This window comes from Bidens hawaiensis, unplaced genomic scaffold, assembly GCF_021521415.1.
Source record: "Bidens hawaiensis isolate Kalapana, Puna unplaced genomic scaffold, B.hawaiensis_p1.1 tig00001842_1, whole genome shotgun sequence".
In the NCBI taxonomy this organism is placed as follows: Eukaryota; Viridiplantae; Streptophyta; class Magnoliopsida; order Asterales; family Asteraceae; genus Bidens; species Bidens hawaiensis.
Genome location: NW_027491102.1, coordinates 2,087,830 through 2,112,554, shown reverse-complemented (window position 1 = coordinate 2,112,554; position 24,725 = coordinate 2,087,830).

Here is a 24,725-nt window from a genome sequence, read left to right as displayed (position 1 = left end):
TTAGAAGTATAGTGAATGCAGATGAAATTGTTGTGGGACAGTTTGTTGAAAGGTCCCTAACATGAAAGCAGATTTCGATCTTGCTTGGTTTGAATTATGACGAGTTGACCGTGTTAGAAACTGAGGAGGACGTGGAGGTGGAAAATGATGAAGAGATCTTAAATGATCCAGATGTTGAGATGAATACGGAGTTTATTTATGAGGATGAGGATGAGGAAGTAGATATCGAGGACATGACTGCTGAGTAAACCCTGATCTATTTCAACACACCAATGTTGATCAGGGTGCTCCAATATTTACTGAGGAAACGGTCAAAGGATCATTTGGAGAAGACTTCCAAGGGAAAGAATGTTGTTGATACGAGATTTGATTCGAATCCCGATCCTTCTGTTGCTGACATTCAGAGTTGGTTTGCTCATCGGTACAAGAATTCTCGTAAGATTATTAAGGCGTTCCGAGATGTAGATCAAGAACAGAAAGTTGAAGTTGTTGCTCGAGCTCAAGCAAATCAAATGACCTCTTTCAAGGTTGTCTCTAAAGTCCAAGGTGATATTATCTCATGGTTGTTTGATTCTGTTTTAAATGTATGTATTATCAAATGGGAGAACGGCATTCAGTATTATGAGAAGATTCATGACATTCTTTCGCTACCAAGATGGGATGTTCGGACCTTGGCGTACCATCCTTTTATAAATTGTGGGGGAGTTAAACATGCAGATTGGTTTCACAAACATCTGCTGTTTGAGGTCAATCATGGGTTTAAGTTCTTTAAACCACAGGTCCCTAAACGTAAGCGTATCGATGAAATCGATCCAAGGACAGGTTGGAGAAAGTTGAATCTTAAGGTAAAGCCGCCAAAGACCATGAGGCGTGTGCCGGTGAAGACTTTGAACCAACACATGTATTTATCTTTCAACCGTTGGTACTACGATAACCGAACTGGCGAGGCCGTTATTGTGTTGGGTAAAGGATTAAAGACCGAGCTGATAAAGATCATTGATCCGATGTGGCTTGTAAATTTAACGGAGACCGAGAATGACGTGCTATTTAAGAATAATATATTGATTGAGCGTCGTGAAGATTATGACCGAGCAATGCAATTTCAACGCGTTGTTCGTGTGTGTCATGAGTATGGTATTCACAGCTGCAGATATTGGCAGACAAGACGTTTCATGTAATTTAAAGACAAAGAGCTCAAGACGAGGTGGTGTCTATTAGTACACGGTTTTGCGTCTCGAGTATTTGTAATTATCGTTCATGTATTTATCTTTTATTTTAATGTAATAATTATTCAGATATTAATGTAGTTCGTTAAAGTAGTCATCTAGTTCGTTAAGGATGTTTAACGGACTAGACTTAAGTTATGTTTCCTCCTGATTCGTTAAGGATGTTTAACGAATCAGGGGGTGGTTCGTTATGTTATTTCGTTTAATGTATATTAACGAAGTGGGTGTCTAGTTCGTTATGGAATGTTAACAAACTAGACCCGTCTTCTATAAATAGTGGTGTCTTCCACTGTTAATTTAAGTTTTGAGATTTAATATTAATGAAACTCTGTCTAGATCCACTCTCAAGCTTCCTTAACGTATTCAATCTTAATATTATACACACACACACACACACTTATATATATATATATACAACCAATACTAATAGTATCAGATAACATATATATCGATTATGAGCATCATGAACTAGATCCGTATAATCGGTTAAGTTTATCCTAGATCTGAGATCTGATTAGGACTTCACAGGGTAAAAAATAGAGTAATAAGACATTTACTTGTTATAATCTAGGATTTGCTTTGTCAAAAAAATGGTTTACCCCGAATAGGACATAGGATTGATGGAACTCTTGAAAAAAAAATAATTTGGGTTCGTGTTTTGAACAACCCATATCATATAAATCAAACCCGGATGAGAGTTGTTAGAACCAGGTTGAATGAAATTTCTAATCGTAACATTTTAAATGGAAAACACGGGCTGTATTTCTGCAAAACACGCCCCCCATGGTCAACTACAAATAACCTAGGTCAAATCTTGTTAAAATAAGTCAAATATGTAAAAATCTCTAAAACATGGGGTCGTGTTTCATGACACACGGGGGCATGTTTTTGGATCTATTCCATATTTTCTGTTTAAATTTTGTGATTATGCCTAATCTAGTTGAAATTCCAGATGGCTGAATATGGAGATGATGTTCACGCTTTCCTCAACTTTCCAGAAAAAACTAGACGGGATGCAGTGACCCGTCAAAGGAAGGAATATCTAGCCAACTGAGCACCAGTTTCAGAACCAGAACCAAAATTTTAAGCATGTACTAAAACACTGCGGGAAGTAAACCAACTTGGGAGATATCAAATATTGTGAAAGGGCCGTGGCATGTGTTTTTGGCGAAAGAGGAAAATCGGTGACATAATTGACCAAAGAGTTCTTGGCTTTGTTTTCGATTAAAACAAAGAATTTGGACATGTGGGACAACAGTGCTCTTCAGTTCCGCATTGGGGGAGAGTGGTAAAATACTTTAGTGACTCAGTTAGGGATTGTTATGGGAGTCTACATGGGTGAGGAAACCGACATTGACTTTTGGTTTGAGGCATGTACGATCTTCTCAGACGAAGATGATTAAGAAACAGGTGAACCAGGTAACACCAGGATCGACGCATGGGAATAGTTAGGTAATGGGGATGAACCGTATATTCCAAGCAGCACCAAGAGTACAGCTCTTTGCTACCCGTTGTTTCGTTACATTCATCGCTTACTAAGCCACACGGTTACACAATGTGGCCAAAGCGAAGGGGTTGTGGGCTTAAGGGATCTGCGGGCCTTATATTGTATTAAAAACGAGGTAGCAAGCAACATTACATTCCTAATCTGTCAATTTTTCAAGACCAACGAGAACGCTAAAAAGGCCACTACCCCGATCTTTGATGGAGCTTGGATATACAAGCTATACCGAGCATAAGTGCCGATCTAGAAGGAACGAGGAGCCCAAAACCAGTACCACTCGATCTTGGCCTCTGTATGAGTATGAAAATGGTCCAACAAATCTCACGAACCGGCAACAGTGGCGGTTCCAGGATGCCTATAACCAGATTTGGGATCCAGAGGACCCATTAGAGATGACCATACAAGACATACTTGAAAAAAGGGCAGGATCACCACCCCGATAGGCCCGCCACCGCACATACTCCTAGCAGGGTGGCCCATCATCTTCAGTCGCCGGCCCCAGCTCGTCACAGCATAGCCAGTACTCGTGTGAGGGGCTATATGTGCTTATTGACTACTATCACACTCACACTTCCGCTTCCATTGACAGGTTATCAGAACAGATCGCAGCATCTGATGCACATCGTGCCACAGAGTACGCGGAGATGAGGCGGGAGATACATCAGTTGGGTGAGCGCATGGACCGTTAGTGGGGACCATTTGACCCGGTACATCCGGGCAACTAACGGTTAGCGGTAACGGTAGGCATGGGCATGGGAGGGTGGTAGTATTTCGTGACATTATTATTATTATTATTATTATTATTATTATTATTATTATTATTTCACCATGGTTGTTTAAGACACTTTTATTTTGTTTGTTGTTTGTTATGGCTGGTTATACCGAGCTATAAGACTTGGTACTTATTAGGCCAGTGTAGGGCATGATGTGGACGATTCCACACCCGATTTTCAGTATTATTATGTTTTAGATGTTTGTTGGTTGTGTGCAGTTCTTATAATTTAGGCACACTATAGGAAAAACAGACAAAAACAGGGGACGCTCTGTCGAAATTTCGTTTGCTCGTAGGGAAGTTCCTTTCCATTTACCCTCCATACTTCATATAAATCTTTTTATGAATCTTTTTACATTGAGGACAATGTGAAATTCAAGTATGGGGAGGGGAATTACTTGACCAATTGCATGTTCAACTAATTATAAATTCTCTAATAAACAAATTTTTGTAGCAAACAAAGACTATTTTTGACAAAACCAAAAGTAAATCCAACAATTTTTTTTTTGCAAATAACTAACTAAAAATCTACTATAACAAAAAAAAAAGTGAAAAGGTAAAAATATGTGTTGTAATAATGAGAAGAAATTTATGCAAAATATGTCGTTTATACCCAATCCCTCCGTTAATGTGAGATAAACCTCATGCCATATAAATATTTTTTCGGAAGCATTGAGTGATTCATATGTTTCGTGTGATTTAGAACTTGAATCAAGTATTCTTTTCAAGACCGTACGAAGCTTTGTATAAGAAAGAAGGTAATATTATCACAAATTCCTCAAACTATTCTCCAAATTACAACACAAAACCAAAAACCTTATCATACCATTTTATTCCTCTCACCGGTAAAATACAACACTGGTCTTTTACCAGCAGACCCTAAAGAACTGTAAATACATTATTTCGATTTCAATGTCCTTTGCTGCATACATTTCGCACAACCTTGGTTGCCTCCAGAGTTTAGGGAGAGCATCTTTCTCTTTAGCAATGAGGTGAGAAAAAACGGGCGGCAAGATGAACAAATGCCACCATTTTGTGGAGTTTCCAAAAGTGCAATGAAAAGAAGAGCAAAAAAATACGAACGATGCTTAGGATGCTGAAACCCACGAAGGAAGATGTAGAAAAAGTCAAACTCAGTCTCAATATGAATATACCAAACTACTGAGGGTGGGTGTTATTAGGCTTAAAGTCGAACGATCCATTAGAGTTGGAAGTTATGTTCAGAACAGGATTGAGGAAGAACTGATCCACATCCTCTACAAAACTGGTCTTGACGATATGACCTTAAAAGAGTCAATAGGTTTGTAAAAAATAAAAAAATAAAAATTTACCTCAACAATCGGGAGATTAGGAGCTAAACCATTAAAGACATTTTGAGACTCCTGATAATCAGTAGAAGTTATATTTACCATCCTCACCATCATTAACTTCAACCCTTGAACCACCACAAAACATCATATCCCCAGTCACAGAAAACCAACCCCTATTATCTTCTGATTTATGCAACCCTTCACGAAGGGGGAGATTTGAACTTGTTACAAGCTTATTTATCACACGTCACATTTTGGCTAAGAGTGTTCATATACATACATCACATGTATGATCAGATATAAAGCCGAGTGTGTGAGAACATTGTGAGAACGTGAAATTTTGCATAAATAGAAGCTCATAAAAAAATCACTTTATTTTATATCACTACATATATTCCTATGATTTAAAGTTGGTTATTTTGTTTCCATTTTCTCAGAGCTCTTTTGGGGATGTTTAAGCTGTGGTCATAACTAGCTATTTTTAGTGAATTTTTATAAATAGCTTGCTTGAGGAAAAACAAGGTTCAAGTGTGGGGATGTTTGATGTATATTAACATATGCATCTTTTAAGTATCATATAATATCTAAAAACTGCAACTTCTATCGTATAATATAGTTCAAATAACTACTTATCATGTTAAAATATATTTTTAGGTATATCCAAGCCTCAAATGAAGAAACGAATGAAAATGCAAAGAAAAATCAAAGAAAACCCAAGAAAACAGCAAAACACATCCCCACGCTTCATGGAACATGCCCCCATGCTTTCTTGTGCAAGAAAAGACAAAATACTGGACAGCTGGACACGGGGTCGTGCTTCAGAACACATGGGGCCATGGTCACCTTTCAAAAAAGACAAAAGAAAATATAACTGACACCAAAAAACACGGGGTCGTGCCTCACAAAGCACGCCCCTGTGGTTAATCAGCATGTACGAGCTGACAGAGCATTTAATAAGACTGGACACCTGGACGCGGGGGCGTGCCTCATTGGAGACGAGGTCGTAACCTATAAATAGATGTGCATGTTGCATTCAATTGGTGTGCTTGGAGAGAATTCTATACGGGTTTCACTTATAAAACACCCACTTAACACTCACATTGAAGATCTTGTGGAGAGTTTGAAGGTTTGGAGGTCATCATAATCATAACCCATCATCATCATCATCATCCATCACCATTAATGAGGAAAGATTCATTCATATTTTGTTAGATTGTTATAGTTTAATCATGTGTTTGTTATCTTCATCTTCTTTGATGTTCATAACTAGGCTCATTATGAGCTAAAACTCCATTTATCATCTAATTTTTATAAAGAAGCTTTGTTTTACTTGATGATTATATTAAATATGTGATTTAGTTCTTGTAAAGTACATGGTTATTTTGCAATTATCTTTTGATGAAAAATGTTTTGTCACTTTAACTCAACAAATCAAGATTGATGATTAACAATCATTCATGATTCACTCATGTTCTTGGAGACTAGAAATGGTAAAAAGAATATTTTGATAACTTATCTAAGATAAAACATGGATCCTTATATTGTACTTAGAAATGATGAGATATAAGCTATGATCTATTTTTCTAGTTTTGATAATTATGAAAAACATTGTTAACACGAATTCTTAGGTCATCATACCAGTTAAAGAAAGCACGTGTGAAGGAATGTGTTATTATAATCTACTTAAATCAACGAAGGGGAGGTTGTGTGACTAAACTATAACCACCCGAAGTTGTTAGAATTGATATTTGAGAAAACGAAGTCAATCATAATCTTTATACTTTACTAAAACTACTTACTTACTTAAGTTGACATTCGTGTGGTAGACATGAAAATATGCATGCTATTTTCTTTTATGTCATAGGATCATTTCACTTAGAAATGAGAGGTTATTATATCATGTATTATTAAAGCAATTTTATCACATATTTACTTTGTAATCATCAAGGAAGAATGAAGTGAATTCTTGATTTTAGATGGTGACCTTCATATAATTGATTTGCTCGTTTAGAATTTCTCTTCTTGTTCACCTATATTATATAAGTACATTATTATTCTAAAAAATTTAAAAATCACCCTAAAATGATTATCTTCTTCGATTAAATTAAAATGGAGATTTATAATTAGAAATATTTGTGTCCACAGATCGATACTTGGTTCTTACCAATACTATTTTACATATGCAACATGTACACTTGCCTATTTTTTGTGTGGTTAGTCTTAGTAGAAATCACATTTATAAAGTTAAAACACGATCTTGTGCGAAAACTAAATCCGTCATATTTTACGACACGATCCACACAACATCACAAATCAATCATAAACTAGTCAAGAACACACAGTAAATGACCTAACAAAATCCTATTATATGACAGACAATGACCAAGGATAATGTGGAATAATAAAATTCATCAAACAAAACCAAGCACACATATGCATCAATTAAATAAAATCAAACTGTTTACTGGTTCATAAAACCATAACGGAAAGCAAAATTCAAATAAAACCAAACTTTAACAAAGGTTCATCTACAGCCTAGGCAGTCTATAATGTTTAGCGTAACATCTTAAAATCAAACAAAATAATAGTATAAGAAATCATGGTGAAAATAATATAAACGAAAGATTAAAGGAGATAAAACCCGTAGTCTTCGATCTTGAACGTAAAGCTCTTCACCGGGTGATTCATTGCCTTCAAACCGTCAAAAATCTCGAATAATTGCTCCAAGAAACTCCAATATCGTCTGGTGGCTGAAGGATAGTTTTCAGGTTAAAGTTAAGGGTGTTTATATAATGAAATGGGCCCATAACCTGACTGAAAAATGGAATATTATGGAAAAATGGGGTATAGGTGCCGCGCGACCAGGGTCTGACCACCTAGCCGTGCCGCGTGGCATGGTCCAATGAGGGGAAGGCTGACTCTGCCGGTCCGAGCGGTTCTCCTTCTGGTTCCTTTTCTGGTGTGTTCCGGCTTCTCGTTTAAGCTTATTTTGACTTTTTTTTTTTCGCCTTTTCAACTAGTTCAACTTCCGGAACCTACAAATCACAATTATGTTAGTAGTATACAAATCTTAACTAAAAACGAACAAAAACTGATAAAATATTATATAAAATATATAAGGGAAATATATATATTTATCATTATATCAAATATCTCCACCACTTGCTCTTTTTTCGTCCCTGAAAAAGTCTAATGTAATGGAATCAAAATCGGTAAATATAGTCTTAAAAACATATAGATTATTTTAAAGTTAAGAAAAACGCAAAAATTGCGATCACCAATATAATTGTCCACTTAAACCCATGCCTTGATCTTTACCGGTACAAGTAAGATCCAACAATTTCTTTATTTATATAATTAGTGGTTTACACAGTTAAGACCCGTTTATTTTCAGTTTTTACCATACGAGACCACCCCAAATTGACTTAAACCTCAAAATTAGCATATTTTAAAATTTGTTTTGCTCTCTCTTTTTTTTCATGAATAGTTAACATAATCAAGGGTATTGTTTATCCACATAAATTTAAGCATCAAAGTTTACCAAAGCAGCCATTAAATACGATTAAGGTATAATTAATTAATTAGCTAGTGTTCTCCAGAACATGACATACCCCCGTTATTAAGCAATACCCCGAACCCTTCACCATAGGTAAGTATGCACGAATTCATCTATAGGGTTTACATGTGGCGTGTCACTAGTGGTCCGTTTCTTAATGGTAAAGAGACGCGAGCAAGGGGACCCCACATGGCTAACAGTGTGGATGATCAAGTCAATAGTGTATTTGTACTTTAAGTACGTAATTATCAAGTTTAATGACTTATGTTTGGCAGAATACTGCGGGTTTTCTCTTTTTTTTTAGCTTTTTAATATTCACAAATCCCTTAGGAATTGTGAATACCCAGACGATAAACCACAAACAAACCATACTCTCCGGACCTGAGGCATCCCATCAATACAAGATTTAAGGTTATAAAATCATACGCCAATGAAGTGTAAAACATTAAAACTTAACGGTTTACGATTTATATCACCAGCTACTTGGCATGCTCTAACATTAAACCTACCAAAGCATCATATGATAAGGTACTCAAATTTTTATAATTCATAATATTTTTAACGTTCATACCAAAAATTGAGGCTTGAGTATGACCGGACCTTTCATTACTTATTTTCCATGGACAAAACGCTTTACCCACTAGAGATTATATCTATTCGTTACCCATTTATCAAATTGCCCTTTCATTCTCAAGGCTGAGCCTACTGACACATCCCAAGTTAAGTGCATTTTATTTTATATTATCTCATATTATTAGTAGTTTGAAAAACCAATCTCTGATAATTATCATCATCTCTCATTTTAACGTAAAAAACTTTTTTCAAGGGACATTTTTCAAAATTTTTAATTTTTTAATTTTTAGTTTTTATTATATTTAAACTACGACTCAAACATCCTATCCTCACACTTAATTTTGCATTGTTCTCAATACAAGGATAAGGACGACTTAGAAAGAATAAAAAATATAATAAAGTCGGACTACAAAAATAACTAGAAACCTAAAATTTAAAAATAAAATAAAAATAAAAATAAAAATAAAAAGTAAATAAGCTAGATAAAGGAAAAAACTTAGCTGGTAATATGCGCATGAAACGTGCTTCCAAAACTCTTCTTTCACGAATGCCTTCTAGCTCTGAACGTGCTCAGCAAATGGTACCTCCTTCTCTCACACACGAACGAAAGCGGCAAAAAATATAACAAAACATATCTAAAAATATTATCATATCAAGCTGATTAATAAACATTCAAAGTATTTCACCGGCCCAACAAAGATATAAAATACAACATGAATAATTAGCAGCAAATAATAAACATAATGTATACAGCTCAGTTGCTGCTCCATCCATACACTTGTATTTTTGATGAAACTCTTCCTAAGGATCGTCTCTCTAGCCCACTCAATGTTTCTTCAACCTAGCAAAACTTTAAAACACAAAAAAACAAAGAAAACTACAAAAAAGCTACGTTAGATACTCGATGACTTAGACAATACTCGAATAACTAAACCAAAAAAATAAGTCTTTTAATACCAAACTAAGTACAAGAAATTAAACCTGAATGATAACACAAGGAATAAAATAAAGAAAATAAAAAAATCTGGGATAAATAAAGTGGCCGCACCGCGCGACCAAGAGTGATGCCCTGACCGCGCTACGTGGCATGAAATCTTGGCCTCGCCACAGGCCAAGTCCCCCTGCCTCGTCGCGCGGTGCGACGAAGCATAATTTCAATAAAGTTTTGAATTTTGAAAGTCTTAATGCTTTAGAAAAGGTTTCAAAAATTTACCAAGCCTTCCTTAACCCATTTAATGTCATTTTTATGTGCAAAACTTACCTGGAACTCCGAATTCTCATAGATTCCTCTCTCCATTCCTTGAAACGACTCAACGATACAAAACAAAACTACGCAAAAACAATAGTTAGTGACTAAAAAAAATAGAACAAAAAATAGAAAGAAAAATAGGATAAAATATTAAAACTCTACACTTGAGTTTTCACTCAAGAACTCATGCTCTGTGCATCACGTGGCTGTCCGAATGGAGTTTCCTCTACCTCCTTAGAACTCCAGTGCCCCAAAAGAAATTGAATCACGATCCGACCACTTATCAATCCTGCTCTTCTTCTTTCTATCTCCACAACCCTTCACAAACTTTTGCTTACCACCACCAATTTCTATTTCACACTTCACCATCACACGAGAACGAAAAACCTCTCGCTCCTTCTCCACACTAACTTTGACCGAATGGAAATCATCAAGACATGGATCCATGCCCGAGACAAATGATTCTATCGAGTAAACTGGATGACATGGATCAATGAGACCGTCTTGACCGCTCAGATGTCTCATGAATTTAGCAATATAAGTGAAACTATAATCGCCGGCTCTAAGAGTGATCTTTCCTTCAAAAACGTTAATGAGTACCCTAACAGTACCTAAGAATGGATGACCTAAAAATTTATAGGAACTCTCTCATCTGCTTCCATATATAAAACAACAAAATCTGCGGGAAAAACCAAATTATCGACCTTTACGAGCAAGTTCTCCATGACCCCCCCCCCCCTTAGGATACTTAATGGAACGATAGGCTAATGTCAACGTCATACGTGTAGGGGTGAGCTCTCCTAGTCCTAGCTTCTTATATAAAGAATGTGGCATGAGGTTTATGCTAGCTCATAAATCTGCCAATGCTTGACACGTCGTGTCACTTCCGAAAAGGCATGGAATGGTGAAAACGTTGGGATCGGATAATTTTTCTAAAACCTATTAAAAACTCCCACAGAAAACTCTCCGTTCAGTGGAACACTCTAAAGCTCCTCCAACTTATCCTTTCGTTTAAGAAGATCTTTTAAGAACTTGGCATATTTAGGCATATGCTGGAGGGCTTCAATGAACGGTAGATTAATTTTCAACTGGCTAAACATGTCAAGAAAATTCCCGTATTCCCTTGTATACTTTTGATGCTTAAGGAGAGTGGGAACTGAGGCATGAGCTTGATCAATAAGCAGGGACGGCCTAACCTCTATAGGTTTCTTTTCTGAACTCCCTTCCACTATAGGCTCACTGGTTGGTTCGAAACTTGCTGGACCCAATCTAAGTTGCACCCTCTCAGGTGCCTCCATCTCTATCTTCTCCTATACCAACTCATTTTACCCATCTTTCTCAACCTCTCTACTAACTCTCTCCGGACCAAAAACCATACCACTATGAGTGGAGATGGCTTTTAATTGAGCAGCCGGATTACATTGAGGAATATGTGAAAAATGACCGGGAGGTCTCTCCTCTAAACGACGAGCAATGTCTTTAACGAACCTCTGAATATCAAGGATTGCATATTGATGATTTCTTAAAAGAAAGTCATGATCGGTTAAAGTTTTCTATGTGGCCTGATCTCTAACAAGTATCTGTTTCATCATCTCCTATAGTCTTCCCAATCCACCACTCAAATTCTGCTCATTACTCACACCTTTCCCATTACTCGAATTCTAAACATTATGACCCCCATTATACTGATCTTGCCCCTGGTTATAAGTAGCTTGGAAACCAGGCGATGCACCAGACAGACGCCAATTAGAATTTCCTTGATTCGGGTTCTTGTAGGTGTTCAAATTTGGATTGTTGTTACTGTTATAGGTGTTAGAAAACCTGTACTGACCAGCAACAAAATCCACCTCTTGATTCATCAACGGGCACTTTAAAGTACCACGCCCACCCCTGCATAACTCACACTTATCAACTTTGGCCCTGGGTTCCTTCACCTCCATAGTCAAAATTTCCAAAGCAGCAGCCACACTAATGCCCAGATTAACCTGGTACACCCATTGAGAAGATGAGGGTGTACTAGTGACGGGGATGGAATTCCCGTTATGAGGCCTTTTGGCGTATTCTGACTGGGCAAAACTTTCAAACATTTCATTTCATTAGGTGTCATTATTCCTATCCATCAGATTACCCCCCCCTGGCAGCAGTGCTGAAACGAGTTTGAGTTTCATAATTCTTCCAATTGTAAAACTTCTCAACAAGAGCCCATGGTGTGAGACCATTCTGTGAACAATGAGATAATAGATTCTGAAAACGCTCCCAAGCCTGATAATAAGGTTCATCCAGTTCCATGTGAAAGAAGTGGATTTGATCACGAACGTGAGATGCTTTAGCAGGCGGGAAGTACTTCTTGATGAATGCTGAACAAAGTGCCTCCCAAGTAGTGAATGTGCCGGGTGGTTGCGTGTCGAGCCAAAGAGTTGCCCGTACTGCAAGTGAAAATGGAAATAAATGTAAGAATATAGAATCTTCAGTAGCACCTTGTAAATTAAAAGTCTTAAGAACGCGGCTGAGGCGGTTAATGTGTGCCGGTGCATCTTCGTCTTCACGCCTATAAAATTGGTTATCTTGGGTGAGAGCATTCATGACGTATGATGGAATTCGCCATGAATTTGGGTTATCGATCTCGGGAATAATGATGGATGAATGGTTTCTGGTGAAATCATCGAAAGCTTGCTCGGAAACGGTTCTTTTGTTGTTAGCCATTTGAATGTCAGGTAAACTTCTCGGACTTGACGGTGGTGAACTTTGCGGTGATGATTTTGGTGTAGAACTAAACTTTGAAGGTTGTTTTTCTGATGATGAACTAGCTTCAGACTTCAACAGAGAAGGTCCATGATTATCTGGTAGTGGTCCTTGTGATCGAAGATGTGACATATACCTAAAAAACGCAAAAGACCAAGTGAGTAGACTCGAAAACTTAAAATAAAACAAAAATAAACTAAAATTTAAATTAGACTCTTACGACTCAAAGACAATATAAATTAAGCAAATAGCACATATGCAACAAGTAAGTCTAATCGAAGCTAATAACACAATCGCCAAGAGTCCCCGGCAATGCCATCAAAAACATGATGTGCTAAAAGTAGTCAAATTATTATTAGCTAAATTACAATAATCTAGACACTAAGTAATACTATAGACTCTTTTAAACTACTGACCGGCAAGTGAACTAATCGACTCTAGTAAAGCTAAGTAAGTCTGGATATCGAACGCATGAGACTATTAAATTACGTAAATTAACTAATTAGAGTCGATAAACTGATAACTATTTATTTTATAATTATTAAAAGGGGGGTTTTAAATTAATTAATATTAAACTAATAAAGATAAGTAATTAAGAAAAGACAAATAATAAAACACAAGACAAATTAACTTGACTGATTCAGATGATAAAGAAAACAACCTAGGTTTGAATCCCCTAAGTTGTAGTTATCAGTTAATCGGAAAATACTTGTTATGAAACTAGGATCGTATAATTGACACCCAAAAGAAAATCCGAACATGACCCCTAACACTTCTCAAAAAGACACCTATGGATTTCTAATAAGTTTTTAAGACACACCAGTTTTATAAATTAAAGTATTAAACTCTCTTACGGTTATTTAATTAATTATGAACGAGTACCTTAATAGCGAAATCCTACCTTACAGCGCGAAAATCAAAGGTATTTTAATAAACTCAATTGACTCGATAGACAATGTTAAATGATCAAACATAGACGGACTCCTTACAAAGAACTAAATCTAGCAATTTTAATCAACAAAGATCTAACAATAACCTATCACCTTACAACTTTTGGGGTAGCAGCACACTTTTATTTGTTTGAGTAATAATATTATTAGTATGATCTTATTGCATATCAATCACAAACTAGTCAAGAACACACAGTAAATGACCTAACAAAATCCTATTATATGACAGACAATCACCAAGGATAACGTGGCATAATAAATTCATCAAACAAAACCAAGCACATATATGCATCAATTAAATTAAATCAGACTGTTTACTGATTCATAAAACCATAACAAAAAGCATAATCCAAATAAAATCAAACTTTAACAAAGGCTCATCGACAGCCTAGACAGTCTATAACGTTTAGCATGGCATCTTAAACTCAAACAAAATAATAATATAAGAAATCATGGAGAAAATAATAGAAACGAAATATTAAAGGCGATAAAACATGTACTCTTCGATCTTGAACGCAAAGCTCTTCATTGGGTGATTCCTTGCCTTCAAAACCACCAAAAATCCTGAATAATTACTCCAAGGAACTCCAATACCGTCTGGTTGCTGAAGGATATTTTTCAGGTTAAGGTTAATGGTGTTTATATAATGAACTGGGGACAAAACCTGATAAAAAAACGGAATATTCTGGAAAAATGGGGTATACGCCGCTCGACCAGGGCTTGACAACCTAGCTGCGCGGCGCGGCGTGGTCCAATGGGGGGAGGGCCAGCTTGGTCAGTCCGACCGGTTCTCCTTCCGGTTCCTTACATGATGCGTCCCGGCTTCTCGTTTAGGCTTATTTTGATTTGTTTTTGGCCCTTTTCAACTATGTTCAACTTCCGGAACCTACAAAACACAATTATGTTAGTAGTATACAAATCTTAACTAAAAACGAACAAAAAACTGATAAAATATTATATAAAATATACAAGGGTTATATATTTATCATTATATCATATTTATAACACGTTTTGCTGATTTCCATTTTAACGAGACAATATTCCCGGCATTAGGGGAGAAATGAAAAGGGAAGAAAGTGATATATCATGGTGTGTGCCATCATTGTTACACCTAGACCCAAGGTCAAAATAAAGTGAGACAGAGGTTCAAAAAATAATACATCTACAAGAAATTGTAAATCAGTTACCTGAAGCATTTACTGATATAAACAGGGTCGCTAAATCTCATATAACAGCTGCTAATGCTGCTGCTCGATTTGAGATTCCAAATAAGAAAAATCATAATAATGCACCTCATGAATCCCAAAAACTTTTTAAAACGTGGGAGGCCAATCGGTTCAAAGGATAAAAAGCTTCGAAAAAGAAAGGGCTCTTAAAAGGATACTGATCCTAAAGGAATGAATGAAGGGAAAAACCTTCCCTTAAGAAGGAGTAAATGATATAACCTTCCATTAGAAAGAAATAAATGATTCCAATAAAGAGTTGTCAAATAACTATGTTCAAACACATATAATGTGGGATTGAGATGAAATGAAAAATATTGATGATATATTTTCTTATTCCGTGGCAAGTGATATTTTAGAAAAAAATGATGATCCTTAACCAAAATTTGTAAATGAATGTCAAAATCGACAAGATTGGAACAAATGGAAAGATGTCATGCAAGCTGAATTAAAATCACAAAACAATCAAAAGGTTTTTTGGACATATTGTTATTACACCAAAGGTTGTAAAGCCCGTAGGGTATAAATGAGTTTTTATACGAAAATGAAATGAGTGAAATGAAGTTACAAGATACAAAGCTAGACTTGTAGCTCAAGGTTTTTCACAAAGGCTAGGGATTGACTATGATGAATCATATTCCCCTGTAACTAATGCATTAACCTTTAGATATTTAATCAGCTTAGCGGTCTCTAAAAATTTGAGATGCGTCTTATGGACTGTCACAGCTTACTTGTATCGATCACTAGACAATGACATCTATATGAAAATTCCTGAAGGATTTAAATGAAGCTCAAAGCCTAAGGAAATGTATTTCACCAAGTTGCAAAGATCCTTGTGTGACTGAAACAATTTGGAAGGATGCGGTACAATTGTTTGAGTGATTATTTTAATAAGCAAAGGATACAAAAATAATCTTATTGTCCATGTGTCTTCATTAAGAAGACAACATCAGAATAAGTGATCAGAGCTATGTATGTTGATGATCTAAATATAATTGGGACGCAAAGAGAAATTAATAAAGCAATTTATCTTTTAAAGAAAGAATTTGAAATGAAAGACCTTGGAAATATACCAAATGTCTTGGGTTGCAGATTGAGCATATGCATAAAGGGATACTTGTGCATCAGTCAACTTATACTAAGAAACTCTTAAAGCGTTTCAATATGGACAAAACAAATCCTTTAAGCACCCCGATGGTTATTAGATCACTCAATGTTGACAATGATCCATTTCGCCCTTGTGAAGATAATGAAGAGATTCTTAGTCCAGAAAAACCATACCTCAGTGCAATTGGAGCATTTATGTATCTTACTAATTGTACAATACCTGAAATTTCTTTCGCACTTAATTTATTGGCAAGATTTAGTTCATCCCCTACTAAAATACATTGGAATGGCATTAAACATATTTTTTGGAATCTAAAAGGAACTGTTGATTTAGGTTTATTTTATCCTAACGATTCAAAATAAGGGTTAGTGGGTTATACAGATTTAGGTTATTTATCAAATCCTTATAAGGCAAGATCTCAAACCGGGTACATGTTTAAGAATGGAGGAACTGCAATTTCATGGCGCTCTCAGAAACAAAAACTTGTTGCAACATTCTCAAATCATGCTGAGGTCATTGCGTTAAATGAAGCTTCTAGAGAATATGTTTGGTTAAGGTCTATGACACAACTCATAGTAACTTCTTGTGGAATAGAGAAATTTGAAAGTCCAACTCCAATCTACGAAGATAATGCAGGTTGTGTCTCACATATGAAAGAAGGGTATATTAAAACTTACCATATTAGTGATAAAAAAGTTGAAATAAGATATATCCAATCTAGCAACAATTAAGCTGATCTTTTCACAAAGGCACTCCATACAACGACATTCAGGAAACATGTTCATGATATTGGCATGCGACATGCACGAACAATGTAGTGACCTGCAACCTGAGGGGGGCTATATAATGCACTCCTTTTCCCTTAGCTAAAGATTTTCCCATTGGGTTTTGTTTAGTGAGGTAATTAAAAAGGCCGTACTTCAAGGCCCCAAAGTTTTTGAAAAATGTCATCCAATGGGGAGTGTTATGAAATATCAAGATTCATTGGATGGTCAGTATATTCAAAACCTAAGGATGAAAATTGTACCTATTTGTCTCCTAAATAGTTATCTTTGTCTACCAAATAGAATTGTAATTGTAGTACAAATACTACCTCCATGGTAATGAGAAAAATGCATCATCTTGAATAAACTCAAGAGTTATACGCATTTCTTACTAATCATCGCTATAATTACCTCTAAACTTCTTAAGTTACTTCAATAACTTTGTTATAATCATAGTTATATTATAACATGGTTGACATTTATTTAGATATTTAGGGGGTGTTTAGATGAGCGTTTAAAATTATTATATTTTGCTTATTTGTTTTTTGAAAAGCAAAAACAACTTTTGAAAAGTTTCAATTGAAGCTTTTGGAGAAGCTTTGCCAAACAAAATTTTCTTTTCAACAAGCAAATAAGTTGTTTTAAAAGCTCACCCAAACACCCACTTATTGTGACAACAGGGGCTACTTTATTTTTAGCTCATTATTCAGGGGTTTAATTGTAAATTGAGATTTTAGGTCGTTAATGTCTATATTGTTGGCTATTCAATTTGAATAGAAAGATTTCCTTTTTCTCTCTAGCTTCTCTCTCAATTTTTTTGGATCGTATCATTACAAAAATATTTTAACCACAATATGATCGTGCTAACTAATTTATGATATGTAGGTTATAAACTAAACTCTGATACACACAGGATTTCATGATATCAACCATTGTTCCTTTCACCAATGCTTTAGCTGAAATATTTGGCATGGTGTTTGGAATTTTTTAGGTAAAATAATATCATAATTAAATAGGTATTTTGTTTTCTTCTCTTACAAGTAACATGAATTTCCTTTTTATTTTGATTATCAGGGTTGAATACGAGCACCTTCATCACTTGAACTCAATAAGGCCGGAGTCGTCATTCATGGTGGTGATCCAGGTCAAGAGGCGAGTGTTTCAAAAGCTAGCACTATCTCCGATTGCGTGTGGGGAACGACATATATGACGGTGGAGATTATTTATCCACTCTGGCCATCCTTTTCCCAACAGGAGTTTGAATATGTAGTGAAAACGTTAACGGATCGAGAAGGTATGAAGTAGAAGGATCCATGTTCAAGAATGAAGGTTAAAGAGGTGATAGATCTACTAATTACGGAGATTTTGAAGAGATCCCACCATAGATGGAGTCCTAGTCTGAATCAGTTGTCGTCGAAATGGATGAGATCAGAGTCGTCATTCATGATGCTTTGAATTACCAGGGTAAGTAATGGAAACGATGTTAAAATTTTTATTATACAAGATGTTGCACTATTTATTTTGAGAAGTATCAAAACCTATAAGGCTAAATGTATTTCCATTTTGAAGGAATAAAACACCCTTTTGGTTATGCTGAAATTAGCAGGGGATGCTTAGAAATTGTGTTAGTCATAGAAGTTGGCTGCATGTAATCTATTTTTTTAGGTTAACGTGTGTTTAAAATAAAATATTATGCTTTACCATTCTCATCTAGTGATTAGATGCATCTTAGTTTTTTTATTGCATTGCAAATCCAAAACCAAGAATTAACATCTAATTTACAAACGGCCCCAAGAACCTACTAATTGTTACTTGCAGGTCAACATGAGACTATTTTCTCTTTTGGAATAACAGTTTGACAGATGATCTTAAACCCTTTAAGGGATTGCATTGCACTATTAATTGTTTTTCATCATCAAATTTGACAAAAGCGATAGCCAATTTTCAATGGATCATTTTGACTTCGTTGAAAGTTGAAAATTGTTTGAATAAAAGCTCCAGAATATCCTCCGTTGTATCATGTGTCAGCCATTGTACAAAGAGAATGTTATTTGGTGGTGATGTTTCTTGTTTTGTCAGGTTTTTCGCTTCGGTTAGAGAATTCCCAATCTATTTTCCATCTCTAAAATTACACTAAGAATCACTACATGCTATATCTCATTTTCAATTAAATAATATTTTTTATACATTTATCATTATATTTTCTTTTTCCTCCACTCAGTCACAACCACTTTTAAAAAATATTAAGAAACATTAGAGTGTGAAGTGTGAACAATGTTTCTCCAATTTAACCATGAACGGTAAATTTTTCTCTCTTCTCTACTCACAGCCACTCAAAACCATACTCTAAAAAGTAGAGAATACACTCACATAAATTTGGAGAACTGATTGGGAATGCTCTCAGCCTGCATATGTGTGTAAAACGGTTCAACTTGCATCAAGCTTTGGTGCCAACGATCGAATGACTAAATACATTCTTGGTTCTAATGGTAACAGGTTGAACATGTCAAAGCACATAAAATATCACAAAAATAGTCTTATTTCTAAATTCTGATTACGTTTGTAGTAATATAGCTCTCTTAATCGTAATTAAACTGTAATTGGTACCTACTTGTGAATTCGAGAAAGTTACAGTATAGGGGCTCCATAGTTTTCAGTCCTTAAATCATCCACAAGTCCACAACAACAAACTCATACAAAGTGACACATCATCGTCACATCAGATTCCAAACTTTTCTTTAAAACCCTTACTTTTTTCACAAAACAAACCTTATATACATATATGTATATGTATATATAGTATGTGTGTATACACCACAATGGTGGATTCTTGCCACCTCATGTTTGTTTTCATTGCCACAAAATAAAATAGAAATATATAAAAAAATTAGAGAAATCCCAATACAAGATCACTTGCTCTCCATGTTCACATTATAGATGTTAGGAAGACCCTCAAGATTTGCAAGAATAAACTTCAATGCCTCTACATCCAAATACTCAGTTTAAGAAAAACACAAAATTAGTTCTATGCAAATTCATAATCAATTGTAAGCCAAATGTTAAGTTGCAGCCAACCACATATTCCATGAAGATCAATGTGCATTACACAGATAAATACACATACCTCAAGGAAACACCACGAACGATGAAGCTCGCTGAAAATAAAGAGCAAAGCAGCGACGCCAACAGAGAAGAAGCCACAAAACGAAGAAATAGGTGCTTAATAGGTTCGGAACGATGGAAAACTAGAAATGTGAATTGACAGTGAGTTAAATGATCGATCCAGCTCTTTTCGTTTTTGTTGGGACTTATATTTTAGACCGACGCATCGAATTAATCTTTGGGTGAAAAATATATTATTTGGTCTCAACCAAGGGTGGATGGCTTGAAGACCAAGTCATGCTAGGCTAGTATAAATAGATGTTTTTTATTCATTTGTCTAGTATGAGTGACTGTATTGTGTATGTGTGAGATTTAGGGTTTTATCCCTTTGAGAGAGTCTCTGCCTCTAGGATGAGCTCTCTGGGTGGCGGCTGAAATATTTCTTAATTGATTGTATGTATGAATGTATGTATGAGTGTTTCATCTTAATGGGAATCATTCGGCTAATATTTCATACTACATTTTCTATCTTGTTTGTGTTTTGATTACAATTGTTCATCCTACTTTATTGTTGATTGTTAATCAAATCAGGCTCTCTCCCAGTACACCCCATCCGTCCAACTGATATCATCATTCAAGAGTGAATACGAGTTAGATTCGATCCTAACCCTAGACCCGAGCTCCACACCGTTGATTGGTATTGACAATATTATTCACTCTTCCGCACCGGGGCTCGGTTCTCACAATTGGTATCAGAGCCTGGGTTACCGAATCGTTCAGACTAACCGCTGAACAGATTCATTTCGCTCTTGAATCCACCATGGACGTTAAACGATGAAGTTCGTTGAAATTATTTTTGGGGGTTTTGAAATTATTTGATGATTCGGAGAAAAGTATATGAATTGATGTTTGGGTTGATGACTCGTTTGGAGATCCAACATCAATTTCATGTTATTTGGTCAGAACGGTCCAGATCTGATGTAACAGTGTTATTTGGCTCGTTTTGGGGCAACACTGTTCATCTGATTATTTCTAGATCTGAAAAGGTTGATTATGATATGAAGATAGGTTTCTTTGATTTCGAGATGACTTGGATAGGGCTATAGGGATTAATTTCAGATTACGAAATTTGATTTTTGGATTTGAAAAATTAGGGTTTTGTGTGCTCGTGTTGCACAAACAGTAGATGTTTGTTGAAAAATATTGCTGATGGTACAAACTGATAAGGAGAATGTACAAGTCAAGAATGAACATGTACTAAAGGCAATTTCATCATTGTTTGCTGCAGCAGATGCAAAGTGAATATTCGAGCAGGTTCTGCAAGGGCAAATCAGTGACTGATGATGCAGAAATGAAGTTTTGGTGTCTCGAGCACACTATGAAAAATAAAATAAAAAATAAAAAATTAAGATTGGACTCGAGTATGGAAAAATGACTAAGTGTTGCTTCGAGCACAGGAGGTGTTTTGCCCAAGCACATCTTTGTTTGGCTCGAGCACAGGTTATTTCGAGCACATCTTATATCGAGCACATCAAATTCTAGCACACTTTGTGAAACCCAGAGCATATCCTTTGTTCTCAAGAAAACTATCTTCTTTAAGTCTCGAGCACACTTTGTTATTTTATTCGAGTAGACTCTTTTTCGAGCATATTTTATTTTTTCTTGAACAATTATGCTTGTGAAGAGAAAACTCAAGTTTGTGTCGAGCACACCCTTGCTCCCGAGCACACTTTTGCTCCCGAGCATGCTTGGTGTTAAGTGAGAAAATGAAAAATCACAAGTACTCTCGAGCACACCCTAGCTCCCGAGCACACTTTTGCTCCCGAGCATGCTTGGTGGAAAATGAAAAAGCACTAAGTATTCCCGAGCACACTTGTACCTCTGAGCACACTTTTGCTCCCGAGCACACTCTGTGCTCGGTGAAAAATTGAAAAATCACAAGTGTTTTGCTTTCCGAGTACACTTTGCTTCCGGGTACACTTTGTGCTAAAAAAAAAAATCAAATCACAAGTGTTTTTGCTTTTCGGGTACACTTTGTACTGGGAAAGTTCTTCCGAGTATGCTTTGTGTTAGGAATGTACTCGGAGTATACTTTGTGCTAGGAAAAGTGCTCCCAAGCACATTTTGTGTTAGGAAACAGAGTTTGTGAAATATTTCAAAGTTTTGAAGAAATTTTTGAGATTTTTGGTACCGTTGACCGTTTGACCAAGCTGTTCTCTACGGAAGATATATACCATGGGTATTTTGGTAATTTTTCTCCAATCATCAACAAGCTTATGGAATTCAAACCTCACCAATTTCACGACTTCATCAAAAGCTTTACAAGAACAAGCGTTGACCAAGCTTAAGGATTTAATCACTTTTAGTGTCAACCAACTTTTGAATATGTTTATTTGAGATTTTTACAATCTTAATGAGGATGATCAAGATTGTTTCACCCACACTTGATTTGAAGACACATTTATTAAAGACAGTTGCAACGAAATTGGGGAGTAAAAATCTTTGAATTTCATTGCAAATGGCTAGCTTCAAATCAAGTAAATGACTCAAGTTAAGGAAAAGTTTATCAAGATCAATAATCCAAGGTTTTTCAAAAACGTTTCATCGTTTGTCAGTTTATAGATTTCCTAGTACGGATGAGAAGATAGAGTCATATCAAGCAACAATGTTGAAAGGATGATCAGTAGAGTTTAACCTCCTATGAAATGGTCACTTGAACAGTCAAGAACGGGTTATGGTTAACTTGAATTCTATCTTAATTCAGGGAATGGTTTGAAGATGATTTACAGGGGAAGAAACAGATTTGAAGAATGGAAGATTATTTGATGATCACAATGAGTTTATTTCTTTTTGTGATAACCTTGTTACTTGAAGTTGATCTTTTGAAGTTCAAAGCCTCGTTCATATGCCCATACAACTATATCCAAAAGTGGTATAAGAGTGATGATTCGAAATGAACAATGGGAGAAGCTTAACGCGAGGGGGAGAATTTCAATGAAAGACAACGAGTTATGAGGTGATCATGGAAGAAATTCGATGGCATCGGTCTAAGGGGGAGATTGTTGGGACTTATATTTTAGACCGACGCATCGAATTAATCTTTGGGTGAAAAATATATTATTTGGTCTCAACCAAGGGTGGATGGCTTGAAGACCAAGTCATGCTAGGCTAGTATAAATAGATGTTTTTTATTCATTTGTCTAGTATGAGTGACTGTATTGTGTATGTGTGAGATTTAGGGTTTTATCCCTTTGAGAGAGTCTCTGCCTCTAGGATGAGCTTTCCTGGTGGTGGCTGAGATATTTCTTAATTGATTGTATGTATGAATGTATGTATGAGTGTTTCATCTTAATGAGAATCATTCGGCTAATATTTCATACTACCTTTTCTATCTTGTTTGTGTTTTGATTACAGTTGTTCATCCTACTTTATTGTTGATTGTTAATCAAATCAGGCTCTCTCCCAATACACCTCATCCGTCCAACTGATATCATCATTCATGAGTGAATACGAGTTAGATTCGATCCTAACCCTAGACCCGAGCTCCACACCGTTGATTGGTATTGACAATATTATTCACGCTTCTGCACCGGGGCTCGGTTCTCACAGTTTTTTTTCATTTTGCACCTTTTTTCAAGCATAATAATCGTACAAAAAGAAAAATAATATTGGGGTGTAGTGAAATGCTATTAGTTTTGGGTTAGAATTTATTTAAATTGAAATTTGGGTTTTGGGTCAAAGATGTGAGCCAACAAGCAAAGTTTAACTTAGCTCTGGCTCAGCTTAGATGTTTATAAACCCAACCAACTTCAAACGAGAGTTTTCAAGCGAGGATCAAGACACTAAATGTTGGCCCAGACGGATCAAGCAATTAGATCAAACAAACGAACACGAGATATTTGGGGTGAAAACCATCAAATCCATTCGTATAATCAAACGAACTTCACGAAAATACAAAGAAAGATAATTCTTGACTCACAATGAGCAATAATCTAGACCCCTATTTATAGATTTACTAAACATGCTCTCAAAGACAAGTACTAAACTTTCTCTCCATGAAAAACCTTTCCTAAACCAATTATAATTAAATAACAAAATAAACCCTTAACTTCAATAATATTTCAATATTAACGTTCATTCACTCCCTTAATCTTTAATTGTTCTTTTTCATGCTTTTGTTTGTTCTTTTCAACTGACTATATCATACTTGCTTCACCGATTCTTCAAACTTGGTATTCGTTCCTTCAGTACTTAACTTTGAAGCAATATTGCCATTTTCTTTCTCAGCTCGATTCTTCTCATCAATTCTTTCTTGACCAATACTTTCTTGAACTCCAAAAAAATCATTTGGACTCGTTCCCAACCGAATTTCGTTCCCTTTGATAATCGGTTTCACATCATGACTTTCACTTTTTTCATATTCAAAGTTGTTAGGATTACAACATGCCTGAAGCTTGATGTTGTACGTCTTATTCATATTTCTCTGAACCTTCATCAACAATCTCTCTTTCTGATCATATAGCTTCAATATCCCATTCGCTATTTAAATCTTACATCCTTCTTCATCCAACTGGCCCACGCTAATAATATTGGTCTTCAACTTAGGCATATAGAAAACATTACAAACATTTTCTTTTCACCATTCT